This window comes from Loxodonta africana, chromosome 26 (assembly GCF_030014295.1).
Source record: "Loxodonta africana isolate mLoxAfr1 chromosome 26, mLoxAfr1.hap2, whole genome shotgun sequence".
Lineage (NCBI taxonomy): Eukaryota > Metazoa > Chordata > Mammalia > Proboscidea > Elephantidae > Loxodonta > Loxodonta africana.
The window spans coordinates 214,502-241,220 of NC_087367.1; the positions used below are offsets into that span (position 1 = coordinate 214,502).

Sequence of the window (26,719 nt, forward strand, 5' to 3'; positions counted from 1 at the left end):
AGAAGCCCTAGGAGTCTCCCTCCAACACCTCCTTCACTTGAACAGAATTAGCCAACTTCCACAAAATGGGAAACTCTGTTGTTGTGGGGTACCCTAGAGTTTATTTTCAACACATAGCAACCCCACCTGACACAGCAGAACTGCCCCATAGGGTAGGGTTTCCTCGGCTGTAATCTTCATGGACGCGGGTCGCCAGGTTTTTCTCCTGCAGAGGGGCTGGGTGGGTTAGCAGCAGAACACTTAACTGCAGCACCACCAGGGCTCCCTGTGACAGTCCACAAACACCAAATACAGGTAAATTCAAATGAGATCACACCCTAGGCTGGGCATGAAAACCATCTTTTAGAACACTAGTTCAGTAAGGAGCCCTGGTGGCGCAGCGGTTCAAAGCGCAGCTGCTAACCAAAAGGTCAGCAGTTTGAATCCACCAGCCACTCCTTGGAAACCATATGGGGCAGCTCTGCTCTGTCCTATAGGGTCACTATGAGTCAGAATTGACTCAACAGTAATGGGTTTGGTTTTCAGTTTAGTTCAGTAAAGTGATACCTTGTGTCAGGGTGGTTTCATGGTTTCAGTCATTGCTGCTGACTTCCTAAGACCCAGAGGGCCTGAAGAAGCTAAACCAAGGTCTAAGATTTGCTCTCACCATTTTCTAAGGAAACATTGATTTTTTTCCCTCTTAGGGTTCAAATGAATTAGCAGACGACCAAAAATTCATATTAAACTAATACTATTACTGATATTATTCAAGAACTGTGCTAGGGGTTTTCATGTGGGCATTCATTTAATCTCTGAAGGAGCTTTACTGCATATTCATTCTGACTGATAACACATCAGATATAGGCATTTAAAAAAAAATCAAAAAGGAAAACAAACCACCCATCATCCCACCGGACACAGAATGTTCTAATAAATATAGCCTTCTAGGCATTTTCAAAGTAGCACCAATGGTTAAATGCTCGACTACTTGCTGAAAGGTTGGCAGTTCAAACTCACCCAGAGGTGCCTCAGAAGACAGGACGGGCAATCTGCTTTCGAAAGGTCACAGCCTTGAAGACCCTACGGGCCGGTTCTACTCTGCAAGTATGAGGTCATCATGAGACAGAAAAGACGCAACAGCAACCAACTACAACAGGCATTTTCAACGAACATATATGTTCAATGCCTTTACAAAAGCAGGACCAGTCCAGACTTAAGTGCTGCAAAGGTTTATAACACTTTCTTGGCTTAATACACCTCTCTCTATGGCACCATATAATCTACGACATCCATAAAACTCATCCATGTAATACATACAATCCAGTGGTTTTAGGATATTCAGTTGTGTAGGCATCACCAAAGTTCCCAACATTTTCATCACCTCAAAAAAAAAAAAAAAAGTACCGTAAGCAGTCACTCTGCATTCCTCTCTCCCTCCATTCCCAAGCAATCACCAATCTACTTCTCATTCATATGAAACAGATTTGCCGATTCTGGACATTTCGTATGAATGGATCACATACTATGTGGTCTTTTTTCTTTCCCTTAGGACAACATCATGTTTAATAACCACAAACTATGAAAGTGTCCTGTGTTTTGGGCATGTACTCATTTACAAAGAGCTAACCAATGGGATCCCAGGGTGTTGCAAACAGTTAACTGGAAGGTTGGAGGTTCGCCTCCGCCCAGAGGTGCCTCGGAAGAAAGGCCTGACGATCTACTTCCAAAAAACCAGCCACTGAAAACCCTGTGGAGCACACTTCTACTCTGATACACATGGGGCCATCATGAGTCAGTCAGTTCCACAACAACTGGTTACTGGTTTAACCAATGGGCATGTGAGTTGGTTCTGATTTTCTCTATTATAGAAAAAAGTGATGCACAACCTCACGTGTGTATCTTCTTACACTTGTCTTATTTCCTTTGGAAAAATGACAAAGGAAACAAAACTCCTTAAAGTCATTTAGAACCTCGTCAATTTATCATCCTCCCTCCTCCCCACACACATGCCAGAAAGAAAGTCTGGAATGGTTTATCCTTTACCATGCAGGCAAGACCATGAGGTTATCTGCAGCAACACTGACCCTCTGAATCTTTACAAAACAGGTATCTCCCTGTTTTAACTTACATGGTCTTTTCATGTACTTCCTTCCTGGCTTTCCTACTCCTTATGCCCTCTGCCCATTTTACTAGCTGGGTGTTCTCATCTCCTTTAATCTTTTACAACAAGCTCAAAGATGTGAAGAAATTAGCCTGAGGTCACAGAGCTAATCCTGGCGGGGTCACCATGGACCCTGACCCCAAGTCTAAGCTCTTCTTATACTTCCTACTACACAACACAGTTCCTCAAAGACAATTTTGAGAATCTCTAAATAAAGTTGCAATTTTTAAATAATTAAGAAATTGAAATCATTGCATTTGTGGATACTCAGGAAGAAGTAAACAATTCCACAGAAAGCCAGAGGGTACCCGAGACTTTTTTTTTTTTAATCAACATGAGAAACAAATAATGTAAACAAAATTGCCCTGACTGGAAACCACTGTCTGGTTTCAGGTGTCCAGAGGGCCTGGAAATGTCCTGGTAATACAGGCACCTTCCATATCACCACAGTGGAATCCCTGCAGATGTCGCTTTGTGATTCTAGAGTTATTTTTTGATTGATTAGTTAAGTTATCCGTACTGTGATGGTTAATGTTATGTGTCAACTTGGCTAGGCTATGATTCTAAATGCCTTGGCAGACATTGGACTGACTGCTCTTCCATAATGTGATATAATGCAATCACCTCCATGATGAAATGTGATATAATGTAATCACCTCCATGATGAGATCTGATATAATGTAATCACCTCCACGATGAGATCTGATATAATGTAATCATCTCCATGACGAAATCTGCTATCTGTCAATCAGCTGAAGAGGAAGTTTCCTTGGGGGTGTGCCCTGCATCCAGCACATAAATGGGTGTTCCAGCAAGGCTCACTCTTGCTCTGGATCCCTCGTCATCTGACCTCTATGTTTTTGGGGCACGAGCCAGCAGCCTGCCTTCTGACCTGCCGATTTTGGGCTCATCAGTTCCTGCAACCACATGAGTCAGGGGCAGCCTCTAGCCTGACACCTGACCCACAGGTTTGGGGACCTGCCAGCCTCCACAACTGTGTGAGCCATTTTCCTTGAATATATATTTTTTTATATACATTTATAGATATTTCACTGGTTTTGCTCCTCTAGAAAACCCAGCCTAAGACACATACTAAAGAATGAAAGATGGGCAGAGGCTTAAACACCTCCGGGGCAAACAGCCGAGTTGTTGACGCGAATATGCTGCCTATTCAAGGCTCTCGTCGCCGGCACCACCACCTGACTGTTAAGGAAACCCCAAACCCAAAAACCAAACCCACTGCCGTTGCGTCGCCTCCAACTCATAGCAATCCTATAGGACAGAGCAGAACTGCCCCGTGTGACTTCCAAGCAGACTCCACGTCTTTCTCCGGCAGAGCAACTGGTGAGTTCCAACTACCAACTTCTTGGTCAGCAACCCAGCGCTTCACCACCGCACCATCCCGGCTTCTTGAAGGGAACAGCAGTCCTAAAACCTCGCCTGCAGAGCACCCACGTCTCCTGGCTCAGCTACAGGTATCAGAAAACGTGGTCAAAGATCCAGGTTAGCCACAAACTGCGCCATCGCACTCTCCCCACCTCTCACCTTTGTTAAAATACTGTGCAGACACGTTCCGTACAGAGAATGTATCTCAATCTGATTACCAGAAAGAGGCTGCAAGCATTTCTCTTCCCAGGTCTTATGGATCAGCTGCTCCATACAGAAGAGGCATTGGAAGCACTGGGAGGTGGGGCATTGCCTGAGGTAAGAAAGGAGACTGTACGTCCCAAACGTCCCACTGCCACAGGTGATCTGGGCAGGGAAAACCACTGGTGACAAAGTCTTTCTCTCAGCCTACAGCTTCACACCCATGACACCGACATAAAAATCAAAAAGGCCAATTACCCCAGCACTCTCCTGAGCCTTGCCACCCAGGGTTTGTTTTTATTACTTCCTCCGTGCTATTAACCACACCTCAGTACACACATTTATCGGACTTATCACACTGTGCTACTAACATGCCTGACACGCCTATGGAGGGCCTCATCAGGGAAGGACATCTTTTGGCACATTCACTCCTGTATCCCTGGTGTCTGCCCGAAAAGGAGCCAGGACCTAAGGAAAATTTTTATACTTTGATCTTTTTTTTATCAACAGACTTTAACAATTCTCTAAACAAAAAAGATGCCCTCGAGTGATTCAGACTCAAGGAGACCTCATGTGTGTAAGAGCAGAACTGTGCTCCATAGGGTTTCCCATGGCTGATGTGTCCAAACTTACAAGATCTCTTCATATGCTTCCTTCCTGGTTAGAGCTATGGCTGCTAACCAAAAGGTCGGCAGTTTGAATCCACCAGGCACGCCCTGCAAACTCTGTGGAGCAGTTCTGCTCTGTCCTATAGGGTTGCTGTGAGTTGGAATCGACTCGATGGCAATGGGTTTGGATTTTTTTTTTTATGCCCTTTGCACATTTTACTAGCTGGGTGTTCTCATCTCATTTAGTCTTTTATAACAAGCTCAAAGATGTGAAGCAATTAGCTGAGGTCACAGAGCTAATCCTGGCGGGTTCAGCATTTGGACCTTAGATCCCAACCCCAAGTCTAAACTCTTATACTTCCCACCACACAACATTGCTCACCAGGCCTTTCTTCCAAGGAGCCTCTGGGTGGACCCGAACCATTAACCTTTTGGTTAGCAGATAAATAGCGGCCAATAACCAACTCAAAGGCAACTAGTGTTCTAAAACACCACTCTTGAATAACTTCATATGTAGGACCTTTTCAGTGGCCCCCTCCCTGGCCTCTGGCTATTTGCCAGTCCTGGCCACTCTTCTTCACAAAGGACCTACGTCTCTTCCAATTCCAGTAGACAGAGGCCTCACCCATTAGGACATCAGTGTCTAGTGGAATCTCTAATGCATCTCAGGGAACAGCCACATACAATTAAATAAATCTATAAACAAACATAGGCCCAAGGGATGGGGAGAGGCAGAGTGAAGGACAAAGGCAATTAAAAATTAATAAAAATGCACAAGTATAAATTACTGTACTGGACTAGAAACAGAATCTCATTATATAAACTAAGTTATCAAACTGACCTTGTATGAATGCTAACTCAAGTAAGTAAACCATGACTCAAGGCCTTGGCCATCTTGGTGCACAGACATGGGGAGTGAAGGAAGAAGTTTGTCATCTGTTATGTGGGTTACTCACATCTATAGACACATATACAGAAAAGGTGGTGAAATCAATTAAGAAAGAAAATGTTTTCATACAGATACTGGAAAAGTGATTACTGTCATTTTATACAGCAAATTATACATCAAAAACTTAAAGACTGATTAACAAAATTAAAAGTTGGCTCCCACAAACACTGCGCTTTAGGTGAAAGCTTACAGCACAAATTAGTTCCTCATTCAAGTTTTACACAAATTATTTTGTAACACTGGTGGCAATCCCCACAATGTGTCAGTATTCTCCCCCTTACCTTTTCTGTCCTGGGTTCTCCATGTTCATTCACCCAGTTTTCCTGTCCCTGAAGACAGGAACGCCTCCTTGTCTTTGATTTGGGCAGGTGTTGCCCATTTGGTCTTGTATACTTGGTTGAAGTAAGAAGCACGTTCCTCATGTGCGTTATCATTTGTTTCATACCCTGTCCAATCTTTGGCTGAAAGGTGGACTTCAGGAGTGGCTTCAGTTCTGAGTTAGCAGGGTGTCCAGGGCCATAGTCTCAGGGGTTCCTCTAGTCTCTGTCAGACCAGTAAATCTTGTCTTTTTTTGTAAATTTGAATTTTGTCCTACATTTTTCTCCAGCTGTGTTCGGGACCCTCCATTGTGACTGCTGTCAACGGTTGGTGGTGGTAGCCAAGCACCATCTAGTAGTTTTAGGCTCAGGCTGGTGGAGACTGTGGTTCATGTGGCCCGTCCTTTGGGCTAATATTTTCCTTGTGTCTTCAGTTTTCTTCAATCTCCTTTGCTCCGGACAGAAAGGGAACAATAGAGGTATCGGCCATTTGTGAGCTTTTAAGACCACAGTTGCTACTCACCAAAGTAGAATATAGGACATTTTCTTTATGAACTATGTTATTATGCCAGATGACCTAGATGTCCTCCGAGACCGTGGTCCCCATCCCCCAGCCCCGTAACTTAGTCCCTTAGGGTGTTTGAATGTGTCTAGAAAGGATTTGACTTTTCCTTGGTGGAGTCGTACTGACTTCCCCTATACTGTATGTTGTCTTCACACTCATTTACTACCTAGTTAGTGATTTCCTCTCCTCCCCCTTCCTCTTCCCTAGTAACCACCAAAGATTGTTTTTTTCTTTGTGTAAACTTTTTCTTGGGTTTTTATAGTAGTGGTCTCATACAATATTTGCCCTTTTGTGATTGACTTATTTCACTCAGCATAATGCTCTCTAGATTCATCCATGTTATGAGATGTTTCCTGGATTCATCATTGTTCTTTATTGTTGTATAGTATTCTATTGTGTGTATGTACTATAATTTATTTATCCATTCATCTGTTGATAGACATTTAGATTGTTTCTACCTTTTTGCTATTTTGAATAATGCTGCAATGAACATGGGTGTGCATATGTCTATTTGTGTGATGGGTGTTATTTCTCTAGGATATGTTCCTAGGAGTGGGATTGTATATTTCTATTTCTAGCTTTTGAAGGAGGTGCCATATTGTTTTTCATAGTGGTTGTGCCATTTTACACTCTCATTTCTTCATGTGTCTTTTAGATGCCTGAATGTCTCCTTCGGTGAAGTGTCTGTTCATATCCTTTGCCCATTTTTCACTTGGATTCTTTGTCTTTTTGTTGAGGTGTTGAAGCATCCTATAAATTTAAGACATCAGACCCTTGTAGAATGTGTTGTAGACAAAAATTCTTCCCCAGCCTGTAGGTTCTCTTTGTACTCTTTTGATGAGCATAATAAATGTTTAATTTTTAGGAGCTCCCAGTTATCTAGTTTCTCTTCTGGTGCTTGTGCATTGTTAGTTATGGTTTGTATTCTATTTATGCCATGTATTAGGACACCTAGCATTATCTCTACTTTTTCTGCCAGGATCTTTATTGTTTTAGGTTTTATACTTAGATCTTTGATCCACTTTGAGTTAGTTTTTGTGTATAGTGTGAGACATAAGTCCTGTTTCTTTCTTTTTTTTTATACACGGACAACCAGTTTGCCAGCATCATTTGTTAAAAAGACTGTCTTTTCCACATTGAATGGACTTTGGTCCTTTGTTGAAAATCAGCTGACCATAGGTGGAACATAGCAGGGTTCTTGATTCTGTTCCACTGGTCTATGTGTTTTTCACTGTACCCAGTACCAGGCTGTTTTGACTAGCACGGCTGTACAGTAGGTTCTGAGATCAGGTAGCGTGAGGCCTCCTACTTTGTTCTTTTTCTTCAATAGTGCTTTGCTTATCCGGGGCCTCTTTCCTTTCCACACAAAGTTGATTAGTTTTTTCATCTCCTTAAGGAATGCTGTTGGTGTTTGGATTGAGATTGTATTACATCTTTAGATCGCTTTGGGTGTTGTTAGGTGCCGTCGAGTCGGCTCCGACTCATAGCGACCCTATGCACAACAGAACAAAACACTGCCCGGTCCTGCACCATCCTTACAATCGTTATGCTTGAGCTCAATGTTGCAGCCACTGTGTCAATCCACCTTGCTGAGGGTCTTCCTCTTTTCCACTGACCCTGTACTCTGCCAAGCATGATGTCCTTCTCCAGGGACTGATTCCTCCGAACAACATGTCCAAAGTATGTAAGATGCAGTCTTGCCATCCTTGCCTCTAAGGAGCATTCTGGCCGTACTTCTTGCAAAGTAGATTTGTTTGTTCTTTTGGCAGTCCATGGTATATTCAATATTCTTCGCCAACACCACAATTCAAAAGCGTCAGTTCTTCTTCAGTCTTCCTTATTCATTGTCCAGCTTTCACATGCACATGACGCAATTGAAAATACCATGGCTTGGGTCCGGAAGACCTTAGCCTTCCGGGTGACATCTTTGCTCTTCAACACTTTCAAGAGGTCCTTTGCAGCAGATTTGCACAATCCAACGCGTCTTTTGATTTCTTGACTGCTGCTTCCATGGCTGTTGATTGTGGATCCAAGTAAAATGAAATCCTTGACAACTTCAATCTTCTCTGTTTATCATGATGTTGCTCATTGGTCCAGTTGTGAGGACTTTTGTTTTCGTTATGTTGAGGTGTAATCCATACTGAAGGCTGTGGTCTTTCATCTTCATTAGTAAGTGCTTCAAGTCCTCTTCACTTTCAGCAAGCAAAGTTGTGTTATCTGCATAATGCAGGTTGTTAATGAGTCTTCCTCCAATCCTGATGCCCCGTTCTTCTTCATATAGTCCAGCTTCTTGGATTATTTGTTCAGCATACAGATTTGATAGGTATGGTGAAAGAATACAACCCTAATGCACACCTTTCCTGACTTTAAGCCAATCAGCATCCCCTTGTTCTGTCTGAACAACTGCCTCTTGATCTTTGTAAAGGTTCCTCACAAGCACAATTAAGTGTTCTGGAATTCCCATCCTTCACAGTGTTATCCATAGTATGTTATGATCCACACAGTCGAATGCCTTTCCATAGTCAATAAAACATAGGTAAACAGCCTTCTGGTATTCTCTGCTTTCAGCCAGAATCCATCTGACATCAGCAATGATATCCCTGGTTCCACGTCTTCTGAAATCAGCCTGAATTTCTGGCAGTTTCCTGTTGATATACTGCTGCAGCCGTTTTTGAATGATCTTCAGCAAAATTTTGCTTGCATGTGATATTAATGATATTGTTCTATAATTTCCACATTCGGTTGGATCACCTTTCTTGGGAATAGGCATAAATATGGATCTCTTCCAGTCAGTTGGCCAGGAAGCTGTCTTCCATATTTCTCGGCATAGACGAGTGAGCACCTCCAGCATTGCATCTGTTGAAACATCTCAATTGATATTCCATCAATTCCTGGAGCCCTGTTTTTCACCAATGCCTTCAGTGCAGCTTGGACTTCTTCCTTCAGTACCATCAGTTCCTGATCATATGCTACCTCTTGAAATGGCTGAATATTGACTAATTCTTTTTGGTATAATGACTCTGTGTATTCCTCCTTCCATCTTCTTTTGATGTTTCCCACGTCGTTTAATATTTTCCCCATGGGATCCTTCACCATTGCAACTCGAGGCCTGAATTTTTTCTTCAGTTCTTTCAGCTTGAGAAATGCTGAGCGTGTTCTTCCCTTTTGGTTTTCCATCTCTAGCTCTTTGCACATGTCATTATAATACTTCACTTTGTCTTATCTTTAGATCACTCTGGGTAGAACTGACTTTTTCACAATGTTGAGTCTTCCTATCTGTAAGCATGGTTATGTTTTTACATTTATATAGGTCTCTTTTGGTTTCTTGCAGCAGTGTTTTGTAGTTTTCTTTGTATGGGTCTTTTACATCCCTGGCTAGATTTATTCCTAAGTATTTTACCTTTTTAGGGGCTATTTATAAATGGTATTATTTTCCTCATTTCCTTTTCAAAGTTCTCTTTGTTGACATATAGGAATCCAACTGATTTTTGTATGTTGATCTTGTATACTGCTACTCTGCTCAATCTATTAGTTCTGGTAGTTTTCTTGTGGAATCTTTGGGGTTCTCTATGTACGGTATCACATCATCTGCAAATAGGGGTATAGTTGTACTTCTTCCTTTCCAATTTGGATGCCCTATGTTTCTTTTTCTTGCCTTACTCCTCTAGCTGGGACTTCCAGCACAATGTTAAATAGGAGTGGTGATAAAGGGCATCCTGTCTTGTTTGAGTTTTCAAGGGAATGTTTTCAGTCTTTCCGTTGAGAACGACATTGGCTGTTGGTTTCGTATAGATGCTGCGGTGTGATTACTTTTGTGTGTGGTCTTTCTAGCCATGGCCATGTGGGAGTTTTGCCTTAAAAGTGAGCCAATTCAAGGGCAAAGAGGAGAGCCCACCACCACCAAGGAAAGAGAGACCCGCAGGAGACGGTGCAGTGGGCTTTCCAGCCTGCAGAGCAAGAAAGCTGAGTGCCTTTGGGCAGAGACTTAGGGCCAGGGAGAAGTCTACGCCTGACCCATTAATTTGGGACATGCCAGCCTCCACAACCGCATGAGCCATTTCCTTTATATGGTTCGAGAGTTCTGTGAGACGCTGCAGGAAATTAGGGATCTCAAAGACTAGAGGGAGAATATTGACACCAGAGGAAGCAGTTGATGTTAGAGATGACAGAGTGGTTCAGCAGCTTTGAAAAACTGGACACTGGGACATTTTTAACCTCTGCCTCATAAGAACAAGCTTTGTGCTGATCCTTACGAAAGAAATTGTGTAGATGCCCTTTATTATGTTGAGGAACTTCCCTTCTGTGCCAATTTTACTGAGTTTTTATCAGGAACGGGTGTTGGACTTTATCAAATGCTTTTTCTGCACTGATTGTGATGGTCATGTGATTCTTTTGTTGTATTTATGTGGTGGATTACATTTATCGATTTTCTAATATTGAACCCATCCTTGCATACCTGGTATGAATCCCACTTGGTCACAGTGTATTATTTTTTTTTTTTATATGATGCTAAACTCTACACAACTGAGAGTTTATATTCATCTGTTGAGAACCTATATTCATGAGAGATATTGGTCTGTAATTTTCTTTTTTTGTGGTGTTTCTGCCTGACTTTAATCTCAGGGTTATGCTGGCTTCACAGAATGAGTTCGGGAGTAATTCTTCTTTTTCTATGTTCTGAAATAGTTTTGAGTAGTACCGGTGTGAACTCTTCTCTGAATGTTTGGTAGAATTCTCTAGTGAAGCCGACCAGGCCAGGGTTTTTTTTGTTTTGTTTGCGGGGAGGGGAGGTTATTTATTACCTTTCTTCAATCTCTTCTCTTGTTATGGGTCTGTTCAGATTTTCTATCTCAGTTTGTACAGTTTAGGTAGGTAGTGTGTTTCTAGAAATTTGTCCGTTTCCTCTAGGATCTCAAATTTGATGGAGTACAATTTTTCATAGTATTCTTTTATGATCCTTTTTATTTCAGTTGGGTCTGTTGTAATATCCCCCATCTCATTTCTTACTTAGGTTATTTGCATCTTCTGTTTTTCTTTTATCCGTTTGGCCAATGGTTTGTCAATTCAAAGAACCAACTTTTGGTCTTGTTTATTCTTTCTACTGTTTTTCTGCTATTTCGTTTATTCCTGCTCTAATCTTTATTATTTCCTTTCTTCTGGTACCTGCAGGCTTCTTTTGATGTTCTCCTTCTATTTGTTCAAGTTTTAGTGCTAACATTTTTATTTTGGCCTGTTCTTTTTTGATGTGTGCATTTTTTGGTGTAAACTGACCTCTGAGCACTGCCTTTTCTGTATTCTAAAGGTTTTGGTATGATGTGTTTTCATTTTCATTTGATTCTAGGAGTTTTTTGAGTCCCTCTTTCATTTCTTCTACTACTCAATTGGTTTTAAGCAAGGTTTTAATTCAGTTTCCATGTATTTGATTTCTTTTTTCCTTGTTCTTAGTGTTACTAATTTCTTTTATGATCAGACTGAATGCTTTGTGTTATTTTGATGTTTTGGGTTTTCCTGAGGGTTGCTTTGTGGCCTATTCTGGAGAATGTTCCTTGTGCACTGGAAAAGAATGTATACTTTGCTGCTGTTGGGTGGAGTGTTCTGTGTATGGTTATGGGGTCAAGTTGGTTGATTATGGCTTTGGATCTTCTGTATCTTTGCTGAGTTTCTCTCTAGATGCTCTGTCCTTTACCGAGAGTGGTGTGTTGAAGTCTCCTACTGTTATTGTGGAACAATTTCTCTTTCCAGAGCTGTTAGAGTTTGTGTCATATATTTTGGAGCCCTGTTGCTGGATGTGTAGATACTTGTTAAGGTTCTCCTCAAACTCTTAAGATTGATTTTCAAAATTACATCATTCCCAAATACTTGATTCCATGGGCTGTGATAACTGACCACAAAGAGAAATGGAAATTTAAAATTTGGCACCCCAAACCAAAAACCAAACCCAGTGCCATCGAGTCGATTCCGACTCCCAGCGACCCTACAGGACAGAGTAGAACTGCCCCATTGAGTTTCCAAGCGCCTGGCGGATTTGAACTGCCGACCCTTTGGTTAGCAGCCATAGCACTTAACCACTACGCCACCAGGGTTCCCAAAATTTGGTACATCCTTTTTAAAACAATCATTTTAATGCTAAGCACTTGGGCAACCAAATTCAATCTACCATTTTCCCTGGCATAGAGAATCCTCTATGTCACTTCCAACAGGTATGCCATAGACAAACTCTTGACAATCGCTGCCCTTCCCAATCTTATTAATTTACATTTGGTAATTCTCATCTCCAAGAAATGTAGAGTTTGAGGGCAACTCCCTCAATTTTCTGCAATATAAAATTTTACAGTTGTGTCCCTCCCAAAATAAAAATATAACCTCCAAAAATGAGGAAGAAATTGTTATTTGAATATGTTATTGAACTTGCTGCAACTCAGGGATCCATATAGCATACTAAAAATAGCCTTCCTTTAATACTTCAACAAATGTTTAAATCAATCCCACTGACACCGTATTTATTTTAAGTAATTTAACAAACTGCCTTGTGAATTCTCAATTTCCTGGCTGTTTGGATGAAGTTTTCCAGCGACAGATTTTCTGAAAGAAAACATGCCCTACAGAGCGTGCATGGGTGCAGTGGTGGATCCATGGTAGAATTCTCACCTTCCATGGGGGAGGGCCAGAGTTCAAGTCCCGGCCAGTGCACCTCATGCGCAGCCACCATCTGTCAGTGGAGTTGTGGATGCTGCTACGATGTTGAACAGGTTTCAGCAGAACTTCCAGACTAAAATGGACTAGGAAGAAAGGTCTAACGATTGATTTCCAAAAGTCAGCTAGTGAAAATCCTATGGATCACAACAGTCCAATTCACAACCAATCATGCTGACAGTGCAGGGCTGGGCAGCGTTTAGTTCTGTTGTGAATGGGGTCACCATGAGTCAGGGGTCACCATGAGTCAGGGGTCACCCTGCCAGTTAACAACAACACAACAAGGAGCACGACTCCAGGAGCCCCTGCACCTCAACCTACCCATTTGATATCTCTTAAAGAGCAGCCCTGAGGTATCTGCCTGGCTAGGTCTTCTATATACCTGCGTGAAAATCACAGAAAGTTCTGCAGAACTGGCACGTGCCAATGTAAAACTAAGGCAACTAGCAGGTGGCCAGCCAATGGTATGGCATCTTAGGGAGGAAAGAACAGCAAGAAAGTGAAGAAATGGGATGGAGTCATCAGGGACACCCCCTCTTGCAGACAAATTAATAACTGCACACCTCAACACCCACCGATTCACCGGGGGCAAACCCATGTGCCAGAAAGTGTGTCAAAACCTCAGCTGGAAGCGGTCTGGTGGTTACTGGGGTTTCATTTTACAGAGAAGGAAACTGGCTCTGAGGAGGCTCCCCAGATGGAGAGCGGGGGAGGGGCAGAAACCCAGATGGGCCGCCCCTAGCCTGTGACCCCATCCCAACTGCTACCAAACAGGAAGGCAGGTACAGAGCTGTACAGCTGGCGTGGCCGGGGTGGGAGAGGAGGTGGGCATCCCATCCTCATTAAGCACTCTCACAATGCCCTGATGCCAGTTTCAGATGCTGACACCCTCAGATGCCCTCCTATAAAACTCCTGCGCATAAGGCACAGGCCCAGGTTCCCACATGAATAGATGCAGTGGTGGTTCAGTGGTAGAGTTCTCAACCCTGGGTTCCAGGGCTGTTTAAGGTTTTCTCCCCCTGCATGGGGCCTCCAAGTCTTGGGTTCTTCTCTTGAGTCCTGAGTTACTTCTAGTTCCTTTCCTACTTCCCCATTCCTCCTCTTATCTTCTCGTCTTGGAGGTTTCCTGCCCCTCCTTGAGCTGCTCCAACCCCACAGCCTAAGAGGCAGGGCAGCCTGTCACTCTTCCTCCCACCTGCAGGGACAGCCTCCACCAGGTGGTGACCCTAATCCCACAGCTACCATTTCCAGTGTAACAGCTCTCCTCATTTCCCTTTGAGTCCTCACCAGAATCATCTCTGATGTTCATAATTCCACTAACAGTCTCTTCAAGGCAATCTAGGCTTTTACTATCAGCCACTTTAAAACTCTTCCAGCATCTATCTATTTGCAGTTTCAAAAGAGGTTCAACATTTTAGGTATCTCTCAAAGCAGCACCCTATTTTCAGTACCAAATTCTGTCTTAGTCATCTAGTGCTACTATAACAAATACCTCAAGTGGATAGATAGCTTTAACAAAGATAAATTTATTTCCCCACAGTCCAGGAGGTTAGAAGTCAAATTCAGGGTGCCAGCTCCAGGGAAAGGTCCTTGTCATCAATCTTTCCCTGGTCTAGGAGCTTCTTAGTGCAGGGACTCTGGTCCAAAGGACATACTCTGTTCCTGATGCTTCTTTCTTGGTGGTAATGAGATCCCCGTCTCTCTGCTGGATTCCCTCTTTCACAAGTCAAAAGAGATTGACTCAAGATACAACCTAATCTTGTAGAGTGAGTCTTGCCTTATTAACATAACTGCCTGTGATCCTGCCTCATTAATATTAGGTAGGATTTACAACACAGGAAAATCACATCAGATGACAAAATGGTGGACAATCACACCATACTGGGAATTATAACCTAGCCAAGCTGACACACATTTTGGGGGGACACAATTCAATCCATAGCACCCACTAACCTTCCCCCCTGCTCCAGCTACCAGCTCTCCTCAAGACACAACTGCTGTCCCCCCACCCCATACCTCTGGTCATGCTGGCCCCTCCCAACCTGAAATGCTCCTTTTCTTGCTTTTCAAGCCAACCTTTACCTTCAACACCTAAGTTCAAAACCTACCTCCTCCTTAGCAAGGACACCCTGAATTCCCTCAGTCAGAGCTAACCACCTTACGGATTTCATCCCCGAAAACTGGAACCCTTCAAGAGGTGGTACCAAGACCTAGTCACCTAGGATTCCCCCAAAGCAAAGCTTCCCAACTCAAATGGGTTCCAGGGGAGCCAAGATCCCACCCTCCTCAACCCTGAGGGGGCAGTGCCTATGTCCTCCACCCCACAAGTACTCTGTGATATGAAAGGCAGGAAGGCCCCGCCCACAGGACCCTAACCATCCAGAGCCAGGAATCAGTCCTCATGCGCATTGGATATCCAATTAAACTAGGCTCCCCTGGGATGCCGGTCTTCTCCTGAGTCAGGAACCATCCTACCCCCAGAAGACACCTTGTGGTGACCTGGGACCAGCCTCAGGACAAGGTACCCAACACGAAGAACGGCTGCCCCTTCTCTGCCAGCTCCCATCTCTCAGATGCCTTCCCTGCCCCTTCTCCCTTTTTAGATGTTGGTTCAATTTCAACAAATTACTTTTTTTTTTTTAAAGTATAATTTCAATTTTATTTTCTTTCAGGTTTTTCTTCAGCCTTTAAGGACTCAAATCCTTACATGGGTGTTGGTGGAGGTTGTGGGGCAGCACCTGCAGGTCTAAGTCGGGGTGGGGGGGTTCTGTCCTCCTAGGCTTCACCAGAACGGTTCCTGACCACCTTGCTGTGAATGGCACAACTCACATAGTAATGTAGTTTCACGTACAGCTTGGGAAGCACGTATGTGTCGAAGACACTCGCTTCGGAAATGTCCCTGACAGCAGCAGCCTCTACTACGTTTCGAATTATGAACTTCTTAACAGCCTTGTCTTTGGGCACACAGCGGGCGCAGTTCGTGCGGTGAATAGGCTGCACACGGCTGCGGCCCTTTTTGGCATGACCGTTGTTCCTCCCTTTCTTAGTCATCTTTGAAGTGAGGACCCGAGAGAGCTCAATAAATTACTGATAAACGCCTGAGGATTGTTGTTTTTAAGTTTAATTTCTTTTGGCATCAAAATAAATCAGATGGATTTCAAAAATACATCCCCAAAACCACTGTTTCAGTTTTATATCCAGACGTTTTTTTAAAGGGGAAGTTGTTCAAACAAAACTTAGTGTCTACGAAATTCAAAGAAGAGGTGAAATATTAACAGAGCTTTCTCTGGCCACCGGCCAAGAAAGACACGTGCTGCCAAAATAAAAAAGAACATACTGCCTGGTCAAAATATGGGCACAGTACTGAGCACTTAGAAATTAGGCCTCTTCTACAAAGCAATTTAAATCACCTCATTTTAAGCATGTCTGTGAATGTTACATACACATACATCACATATGGCTATCTGTCATGTATATGGAAACACCAGGGACCTCAGAAACCCTGAGCTTCCCACTTTCTGCCCACTTCTCAGTCTCCCTCGGTGATCCCGTCCACTCCTGGAGCTTCTTCTATTGCTACATTGATGACTCCCCAAACCTGTAGGTCCAGGGTGGACCTTGCTCTCCACTCTGAAAGATGTAGCCTACAGGCCCCTGGTCACGAGTGGGGTTAGGATGAAGGGTGACCACACCCTAGCTGAAACTGGTGAGGGCTCCCTAAGGCTTCACTGTACCATCCCTACATGAGTGTGCTTGAAAATTTCCATGTGAACCTCGAGGAAAAAAATTCAAAAGAAACATTCCGTTAAAAATAGGTGTATTCATGAGAGATATTTTAAGATCATTTGAAGACAAGAATTCCTTATGTGGTAAACGGAGACAAGAAAAACAAAATGGCTGCATCTCACTGACTTATAAGAATAAAAGCTATAAAATAATAAATGTAAAATCATCTCATTAGTTCCAAATGTCAAAAATGTAGAAAAGACGGCATTCATAACACACCCTTCCAATGTTAGACAGACATATTTGACTCTGAAAGCATCATCAGCCAGATCGGAAGGGGATTTTTCTTCAACAAGATTGAGCTCCTACATGGGGTGCAAAAGCACTTTAGAGAAGCATTTGGATGTTAAGTGCTTTTCAAAGAAAACAAACAACAAAATCTCAGTCTTAGCAAGTTTCTGATCCACAGCAGAGTGCCTTGGTGAGGTGTCAGCATTTTCACTCCCCAATTCCATGTGGTTCAAATAATAAGCACAGAAGTTGGCTGTGCAGGTTTTATCCTATTTTGCAGTGGGGTTACCAAAAGCCAAGTGGGTTGTCAAGGTTACAAAGACATTCGAAGTCAGCTCTGGAACTAAACCCTATTTCTCCAAGTCCTCTACAGTGGCCAGTCTCCCCTTTAAAGGATCACTCTCTGCCACCATTACTGACCCTTGTGGCAGGTCCTGCTGCTCCTCTGGGGTCTGGTGCCAATAATCTCTTCCACCTGAAAGCCCCCTCTCCTGACCAGTGGCTCCCTAACCCCCTTCCCTCCAGAATCTTCACAGTCCTGTCCTCTCCTGACGTCCCAGGGCACCACCACCACCCCCATTCCAAGTCCAATGCCACCCTCTAGCCCTGATTCTCTTCCTGGTTCTATTGCACCTTGGCAGCTATCACTTCTAGTCCCACCTCAAAAATGGACACTCCCATCTACACTGCTGGGTCTGAAGTCTGCTGCTGGGTGATGCGTCATCCCTCACTGCACAATTCCATCCCCTGGCCTCTCTGAAGACACTGTAGCCTCCAAGATCTCAATATGTAAAAAAGTTCCAGGGCATTTATATCTGCAGCTTACCTCTTCCACATCTCCCTTAATGAGTTCTAAACCCCATTCCACCTGCCAGAGACCTTTTCTCTCTCATCTCTTTCAAATCACTCACACACACTCTCTCTCTCTCACACACACACAAATCCTATACCACTCCTGCCCTGGTTTGAGTTTTCCCACCACCAAGACTAACCAAGTGGCCCCATTCAACAAATACTTGTCAAGCACTGAGGTACCAAGCAGTGTTCTAAGGTCTGGTGATACAGCAGTGAATAGACAGACAAAACTACCTGACCTCATGGAGTTTGTATTTTCATGAGGAGATACAGACAAGAATAAAGTAATGCGGTCAATTTTAAGGCTGAGAAGTGTTAGGATAAAAATAAGCATGGTACGGGGTTAAGGGAAAGGGTGCTTTTTTAAGCAAGGCAGCCAGAGAAAGCCTGAGAAAGGCCACAGATACCTGGGCGTTGGGAGTGAGGGGGTAATTCCAGGCGGATGGAACAGCCAGGGCAAAGGCCAGAGGCAGGTAAATGGTTGGTCTGTTCCTCAACAGCTGGGAGACCGGTGTGGAGTGAACTGGCTGGGGGAGAGTAGGGTGGGTCAGAAAACGGGCTTGTAGGCAACATAAGAACCTTAGCTTTTACTGAGAGATGGGGAGCCGGGGAGGATCCTAAGTAGAGGTAATTTCAGCTTTTAAAGGATCCCTCTGACTTCTTGCTAAAAATACACTGTTTAGGGGAGTGGGGAAAATGTGAATCAGGAAGCTTTGGTTTGGGCGGCTGTACAATGACCCAGGGCTCTCGTCCACCCTTCTGGCTCAAGTCATCTTCCCAAGCCCAAATCCGACCTATGTCACCACATCCACTCCACCACAAACACATTCCATGGCTCCCCACTGTCTCCACAAATGTCAATGCCATTCTTTGCAAGGCCGACCTGTGTCCTATCACTCTAAGCAACCTGCATATAAACCCAGACACCCCCCTCGTGCCTCCGTGTCCTCCATCTTCTCAGCAATCAATCTCTTGATGGCATCTGCCCTCCTTTCTCTGCCCCTGAAATGCCACCACTCACCCTTCGAGGCATCTCCTGACCTTGCTCACACCTCTTCCTGGTTAGAGTCTCCAGCATGAGCCACCTCTGAATCCACAAGGCCCAGCACAGTGCTTGCCCTCACTTCCATGAAATAAGCAAGTAAAATATATAGAAACCAAAGACTGCAAGTGGCTACTAGGATGGGATGGAGGGAGAACGGGAGAGTTTTGCTTGGGGGCATTGAGTTTGTTCCTGGTGATAGAATAATCTGGAAAATAGTGAGCATGTTGCACAACATGAAGATTCTAATCAATGTCACTGAATCATACATACAGAAACTGCTGAACTGGCTAACGTGGTGATACGTATACTTTCACTACAACAAAAAGGGGCGTTTGCAAGGACAGGTTTTCCCTCTCAGTTACCATAACCTGGAGGCCAAGGTTACCTCTGATGGGGCCTCTGAGGCGAGCCTGCTCAGCATTTCTGACATTGGTATAGCCAAGAATAGGGGCCAGAGTGTGGATGGATTTGAACCCAGGCCTTCAAAGCCTCCTGCCTTTGGGCAGGCATCTCTGAACAGGCCCACAGTTTATGTAAATTTGCCTAAAGTGTTGGCAGTATGTTTTTCCTAAGGTAATTCTAGAAGCATATATATGCAAAAACAAAAAGGGCACCTAGAAAGAGCCAGAGCAAATAGTTGACAAAAGTCAGTGTTAAGAGATGGTGGTATTCTTTTTTCTTTAATGCATCTTTATTTTTTCTTCTTTCTAAATAAATAAAAAGCTCTTTTATGGCCGTTGTCGGGCCTCCTCTTCTAAGAGGGGAGGACATTCATTATCCGGCATCAACAGCCCCAGGCTGATTTCTACAAGTTGAGCTCAGACACACCTACACCTTCCAACCTTTTTACCAATTCTGACACCAGTCTTCCCTTCCACAGCACTCTACTTCCCTGCTGAGTTCAATAATTAGTTCTAATGGCCACAAAGAACTCAGACCATACTCACAGTCATGAGGTTTATTAAGGGAAGTAGGTTACAATTTAGGATCAGGAAGGACTTAGGATACGGCCCTTCAATCAAGACAGCCTCCCTCTGGCTCTCAGCCTTGCCTCTGCCCTGCTTGGGCAAGTGTTACAAAGCTCTTTAGCTCCGCCAGTAAGTGCCCAGGAGTACCCCACTCCACCAGGAAGCCTTCTGCCCAAAGACACTGAGCTCTCTCACTCTGTGGATCTGCAAGTCCACCGAAACTGCCTTGCTCTGTGGGCCAGGATGCCCACTGCGTTCTCTCGTGTCAGTCTCCTCGTTCTGTTGCCACCACTTCCATACCATCACTTCTTGCCATCTGGCGCTGTCTCCTGGGTCTAGAAGGTTCTCAGTGCAGGGACCCTGGGTCCAAAAGACAAGCTCCACTCCTGTCTCTTCTTGGTGGTAGTGAGGGCTCCCCTTTCCTCCTCTGGGATGGTTAATTTTAAGCCTAGTAGGGTGGGAAAACTGACCAATCCCCTCGTTAGGGTTCCATATACCTTATATGCATGGTCCCATCCCACAAGGTTACCATGCACCTTATTTACATAGGCCCACCCAGTCATTTGGGCGGGAGTTACAAGACTATGGAGAGAAAGACCATAGAAAAGTGATCTACTGCACTGCAGAATGCCAAACTGCCCCCAAGTTACTGTATTTTTAAGCAAACAACACACTCCCTGTTTGTTTGCTAGCCATACCCTCCCCCTCACAAGGCACCCTGACGTGGGTCACCATGTATGTCAAACCTATTCCACATGCTGCTGCTGCAAAAAAAAAATTAACGTACTGTGTACGAAAATACCTCCGGGGGGAGATGGCTGAGCAAAAAAAATTATCATAGTGTGTACGAAAATACCTTGGAGGAGGGGGGAATGGCTGACCAGCAAACACAGAAGATGCACACTATTTGCTTAAAAACACAGCACATTTAAAGAATGAGTCCTAAAATAAAAAGTATCCAAAAGAAAATATACCGAATATAGAATGCCACCTGTAGGGTGAGACCACAAAGCTGAAAAGGTCTCAAATGGCTTGTCTCAAGTATGCAATCAACAGTTGGCCCTCCGCTTTCGCTTCTGAAATTAAATATTTCACAAAACAAGGCAGTAAATGTTGTTCTGAGCATCTTGGGTATTTGCTGACGCCTCTTATCTAAAGTCAACTCTTCCCTCAAGCTTCGTAACCGAGCGTGAACTAGTTCTCATCACCCACACCAGCTCATGTCACACACGCGACCAAACAGCTCTGCAAAGGAAAATTCAGTGACTGTCATCTCACGACTTAGAGAGAAAATGTCATTAAAAATAACAGGGGATCAAAATAACACATCTTATTTAAGCTAAATATTATATCCACAAAGTGCTGAATCAATAATGATTTGACTTCTAACTTTGAATAATACCCACATAGTTTTTTATAACAAAACAGCTTATTTAAGCACATACAATATGGTTGGTTAAGTTTATCACTTTTTTTTTCCTACAGTTTTATTTTTGATTATCCCAAAAGCAAACAGTTTACAATCTGGCAGTATGTTTTTATTATTATTATTATTTATAATTTTTAATATGCTTTAAGTGAAAGTTTACAAATCAAGTCAGTCTCTCACACAAAAACCCACATACACCTTGCTACACACTCCCAATTATTCTCCCCCTAATGAGACAGCCCACTCCCTCCTTCCACTCTCTCTTTTCGTGTCCATTTTGTCAGCTTCTAACCCCCTCTACCCTCTCATCTCCCTTCCAGGCAGGAGATGCCAACATAGTCTCAAGTGTCCACCTGATTCAAGAAGCTCACTCCTCACCAGCATCCCTCTCCAACTCTTTGTCCAGTCCAATCCATGTCTGAAGATTTGGCTTCGGGAATGGTTCCTGTCCTGGGCCAACAGAAGGTCTGGGGGCCATGACCACTGGGGTCCTTCTAGTCTCGGTCAGACCATTAAGTTTGATCTTACGAGAATTTGGGGTCTGCATCCTACTGCTCTCCTGCTCCCTCTGGGGTTCTCTGTTGTGTTCCCTGTCAGGGCAGTCATCGGTTGTAGCTGGGCACCATCTAGTTCTTCTGGTCTCAGGCTGATGTAGTCTCTGGCTTATGTGGCCCTTTCTGTCTCTTGGGCTCATAATTGCCTTGTGTCCTTGGTGTTCTTCATTCTCCTTTGATTCAGGTGGTTGAAACCAATTGATGCATCTTAGATGGCTGCTTGCTAGCGTTTAAGACTCCAGACGCCACTCTTCAAAGTGGGATGCAGAATGTTTTCTTAATAGATTTTATTAGGCCAATTGACTTAGATGTCCCCTGAAACCATGGTCCCCAGACCCCTGCCCCTGCTACACTGGCCTTCGAAGCATTCAGTTTATTCAGGAAACCTCTTTGCTTTTGGTTTAGTCCAATTGTGCTGACCTCCCCTGTATTGTGTGCTGTCTTTCCCTTCACCTAAAGTAGTTCTTATCTACTATCTAATTAGTGAATGCCCCTCTCCCACCTTCCCTCCCTCCCCGCTTCTCGTAACCACAAAAGAATGTTTTCTTCTCAGTTTAAACTATTCCTTAAGTTCTTATAATAGTGGTCTTATACAATATTTGTCCTTTTGCAACTAATTCCACTCAGCATAATGCCTTCCAGGTTCCTCCATGTTATGAAATGTTTCACAGATTTCTCACTGTTCTTTATCGATGCGTAGTATTCCATTGTGTGAATATACCATAATTTATCCATTCATTCGTTGATGGGCACCTTGGTTGCTTCCATCTTTTTGCTATTGTAAACAGTGCTGCAATAAACATGGGACTGCACATATCTGTTCATGTAAAGGCTCTTATTTCTCTAGGATATATTCCAAAGGGGTAGGATTGCTGGGTCGTATGGTAGTTCTATTATTAGCTTTTTAAGGAAGCGCCAAATCGATTTCCAAAGTGGTTGTACCAAGTTTATCACTTTTTTAAAGAAATAAAACAGAAGACAAAACTAATGTTTTAAGTAGCTGTACCGACACATTAGTCTTCCCAGCTAGTTTATGGGAAAGGGCAGGCTTTATGCTCCCATTTCACAAATGAGAAAACGGAGATACAGAGAGGTTAATAACTTGTCTACAGTCACACAGGTTTCTAGCCGATGCATCCTGACTGGAAAAGGGCACAAGGAACTGTCTGGAGAGCTGATCAGGAAGGTGGCCACCCACCAACCATGACTGCATTTTACATATTTCACTATATGCTACATCTCAGTCAAAAAAAAAAAAAAAATCCTGGTCTGACTGTGTCCAAGTCCATGCTCTTAACCACTAAACCACCACAGGGCCACCCTGACAGAACTTGACTGCACTTCAGAATTGATTACCTTAGATAATCAGTTTTAAAGAACATTCTGGTACGCAACGTACATCCTAATCAAATCAGACTGAAGGCATGTGAACAATAAAACCTGCTTTAAAATGCCACAGAATGAAAAGTAGAAAGTATCACTTCCTGGCTACCGGAAATTGACCCTCCGTTTACAGAGGCTCAAAAAAGACTTTGTAACAAAGTTCTTAGAGAAAGAGTTACCCATAACAACAGTTAAAGCTAGATTTATACAAAATATTCCAAGACAAATAAATGTTTTAACTTTATCATGAACCCTAACTCTCAAAACAAGCTTGAACTTTGTTACAGAAAATTAAGATAGGGCAAGATGACAAGGCTGGCAGGCATAGTGCATAAAACAGAAACAGCAGAGGCAACAGGAGTGCTGTGAAAATGTAAAATTCAATAGAAATCATTTTTTCCAGCAGTAAAGTAATGGGGCCACATATGACAAACACCCCATCAAATAATCAGTTCTCCTCACTGTAGCCGTGTTCAGACTGGCAACGCCTCACCACCAGTGGGGCAATGATGAAATCATTACATCAGTTCTTTCCTAGCCCTGTCCCCCGCCCAACACTCCTCTTATTCAAAAGGTAATTGTCTCTCCAGAGAGAGGAATTTATTCATCCTACAATTTGGAGATGCATTTGGCAAGCACCAGTAACAGTCATCCCACCTTGGGGTGGGGCTAGAGGAAGACAGCTGGACCCACACCTGTTGGGTGTGTGCGGTCTTCTTTACCGGGTGCTTTTGATTATGCAGCTAAGAAACACCACTCAAGTGATCAGAGCCTAGCTAAATTCTTGTTTTAATGTTATGCACACCCCAAAAATACCAGGCAACTGACTGAAGTAACTCTGAGGACGTCACCTGGACATATACTTATAAGACCAAAAGGCCTTTATGAGGATTTTTCAGTAATGGTAATTTATGCACCACCATTGGCTGTGTCGCAATAGATTAAAAAAACCAAACACTATCCCAACTGCAAGAATCTCAATGTTTACAAAGTAACCATTTCCATTTACCAATTTTTAAAGTCTTTAACAAACCATCCAAGAAAACTATTAAAAAGTTAAGTAGAGTCAAAGTCTGTGTTTGATTCTCTCTTAAGAAAGGGCTGAAAGCACAGACCCAGTGTGTCAAGAACAAACAGTGCCTCTGGCACGTTCAGCACCCCAGGGTCAGCATCCCTAGGAAACACCAGCCTTATTAGAAAACATTAAAGCTATTAAGGAACCTTATCTTATTCCTGCATCAGCTGAAACAGCCCCAGACATGTCTACCCAGAACAGCTTAGCTTTTACCAACAATGCAACATGCAGCAATGATTAATATTTTTTATGATCCTGATTCATTTCCTAATTTAACTGAAAAATAAAATAATCCCAGCGCACTGAAAATTTAACTATGATCAGGTCCACTTTCCTATCTCAGCATAACTTGTAGCATAATTAAGAATTAGAAAAATGTAAACCATGACTTTTTTAAAACAAGGACATCTTAAGAATTACAAGCCATCTGTATCTTCACGTCACCATCAGAAGCCTAGAAAATACACATAATTTTTTACAACAAGCAAATTGTTATTTTACTCAAAAGATTACCTCATTCCTTGGATTTTAAAAATCTGCAATCTGCATCTGCCAAATTTTTTCCAATTTCAGTCTCAGACAGACACATCTAAATGGTTTCCCCAAGGTTTAATGTTTTGGTACGGTTACCACTGATGCTGGGAGGAACTTACAAATTAATTACAACAATGACCTCTTACTGAGCACTTCCCAACTCCCACGTTCAGGGCCAGGAGTTTTGCAAACAACATCCTATTTGGTCCTCAGTAAAAAAAAAAATTTTAACAGTCTTGTACAGCAGACATTACCACTTCCACAAGGAGAAACGGGAAGCAAGGCATGGATGAAAAACAACTTGCCCAAGGTCACTGAACACTATGTGGCAGAACCAAGGCTGGTCTGAACAGCGAGTTTCATGGAAGAATTAAGCCTTACATCGTACACAGACTATCTTCGCAAAAACCTAAGTACAGAGCAGAGAGTCCCGAGTAGAGAAAAGCAATACTCTAAATTTAAAAAGTAATTTCAAACAGAAGGATAAAAACGTTTTTTACAGGCTGGGTAGGGGGAAGGAGGTAACTCACTAGAATTCTGCAGAGGCCCTAATCTGGTTTCACATCAGACAGGCTCTCTACGACAGGCTCACAATTTCCACCTGGCTCGATACCTCCATTCAAAAGAATCTAAAGTGCGAACTTGGACAGTGGAGGAAGTCACCGCCCTGACCACCCTCGGGGCCAAGCTGTCAGATCGGCAACAGCGCGACCACGAGTGGGCCCGAGAGCAATCCCTGGGCTCCCCGGGATCCGCCTTCTCAGTCCCAGCCAGACGCAGTCGGCCACCTCGTTAACCGTCGCACCACCTCCCGAGGCACAAATTGCTGGAAGAGTTTATCACAAATATAAGCCCATATTCACCAGCTGGCTTTGCAAACTGAAATCTACCGCAAGGCTCCAACAAGGGAGGAGGAAAAATGGTGTAATTGTTCTAAACAATCGTTCTGCGAAGCTGGGAAGACTGAGGCCGCCAAGGGGGCAGGAGAGCAAACACAGACTAAAATCCTCGCCGACAGAGGTTATAGATGTATGATGGTTTTTCAAAGGCGCTGACAAGCTGTCATACACGTTACCTCGGATCTCTCGACAGCTCCTCCCCACGTGATGGGGGCGCCCGGTGGGGGGGACTGTGCGGCTCCCCAGCCCTGAGTGTAAGATACCGTGGCCTGGAAATCAATACGGTGGCTGATTTTACAGCCTCTCGGAAGGGTCTGCCTGCAGTCCCCGGACGGACGCCAGGACTCTCGGCCTCAGCCCCGCGGGGCCCCCACGGAGCGCCCCCCACGCGCACCCTTCCCGCGAGCTGCTGTGCAGAAAACCCGCTTTACCCGATCCACCGCCGGGCAGCACCCCACCCCCACCTCTCGGGCCAGCACCCTGGTTAATCATTCAACCTGCACGGCGTGGAGTATTTTTTGAGGTCAAAACGAAAGGCTCTCCCTAAGTTTCGCAGAAACCAGCCTTTGGGGACCGGGAGGTGAAGGGGGGGCGAGTGGCTGCCGGAGGCTCCTCGCCTCAGAAAACACCTGGTCTCCTCCCCCTGCGGCACCCGAGACCTGCGCAGTGCGGGGGGGGGGGTGCTACTGAGAGTCACGCGCAGCCCCCTCCCCAAAACGTCCCTGCGCCCCAGAGGTGGACACCCGGACCCAGACGCCCCCTCCCAACGCCTGCAACACCCCGGCGGGGGCTCCCCCGGAAGTCGGGGTGCGGCGAGGAAGGGGGGTCCCCGAACTCCCCCGAGAGCGCGTGGAACCGGGCAGGAGGCTGGAAAGCCGCACGGCTGACGGTGTCGCTGCCCTCTCCCCGGAAAAGAAGGAAGGAAGAAAGGGGCGCGCAGACGCCGCAGGAGCCACCTAGGACGGCCTGTGGGCGGAGGCGCTGGGCCAAGCCGGAACCGGGGAGGGCCCGGGCGGGGAGCAGAGGGGTGCACGGACCGGGAGCGGGGAGCTCGGGCAGCGGGCAGGGCAGGCCAGGGAGGCGGCGCGGAGGGGAGCGCAC

At 44.3% G+C, this 26,719-nt stretch overlaps 1 protein-coding gene and 1 pseudogene across 1 annotated transcript in view; both read right to left on the minus strand.

Moving 5' to 3' along the window:
• B3GNT2 (UDP-GlcNAc:betaGal beta-1,3-N-acetylglucosaminyltransferase 2) overlaps nucleotides 1-26,719 on the minus strand; it is a 47,565-nt gene that overhangs the window by 20,694 nt on the left and 152 nt on the right. The gene's annotated exons all lie outside the window — the stretch shown is intronic.
• LOC135228691 (small ribosomal subunit protein eS26-like) lies at nucleotides 10,624-26,712 on the minus strand (annotated as a pseudogene).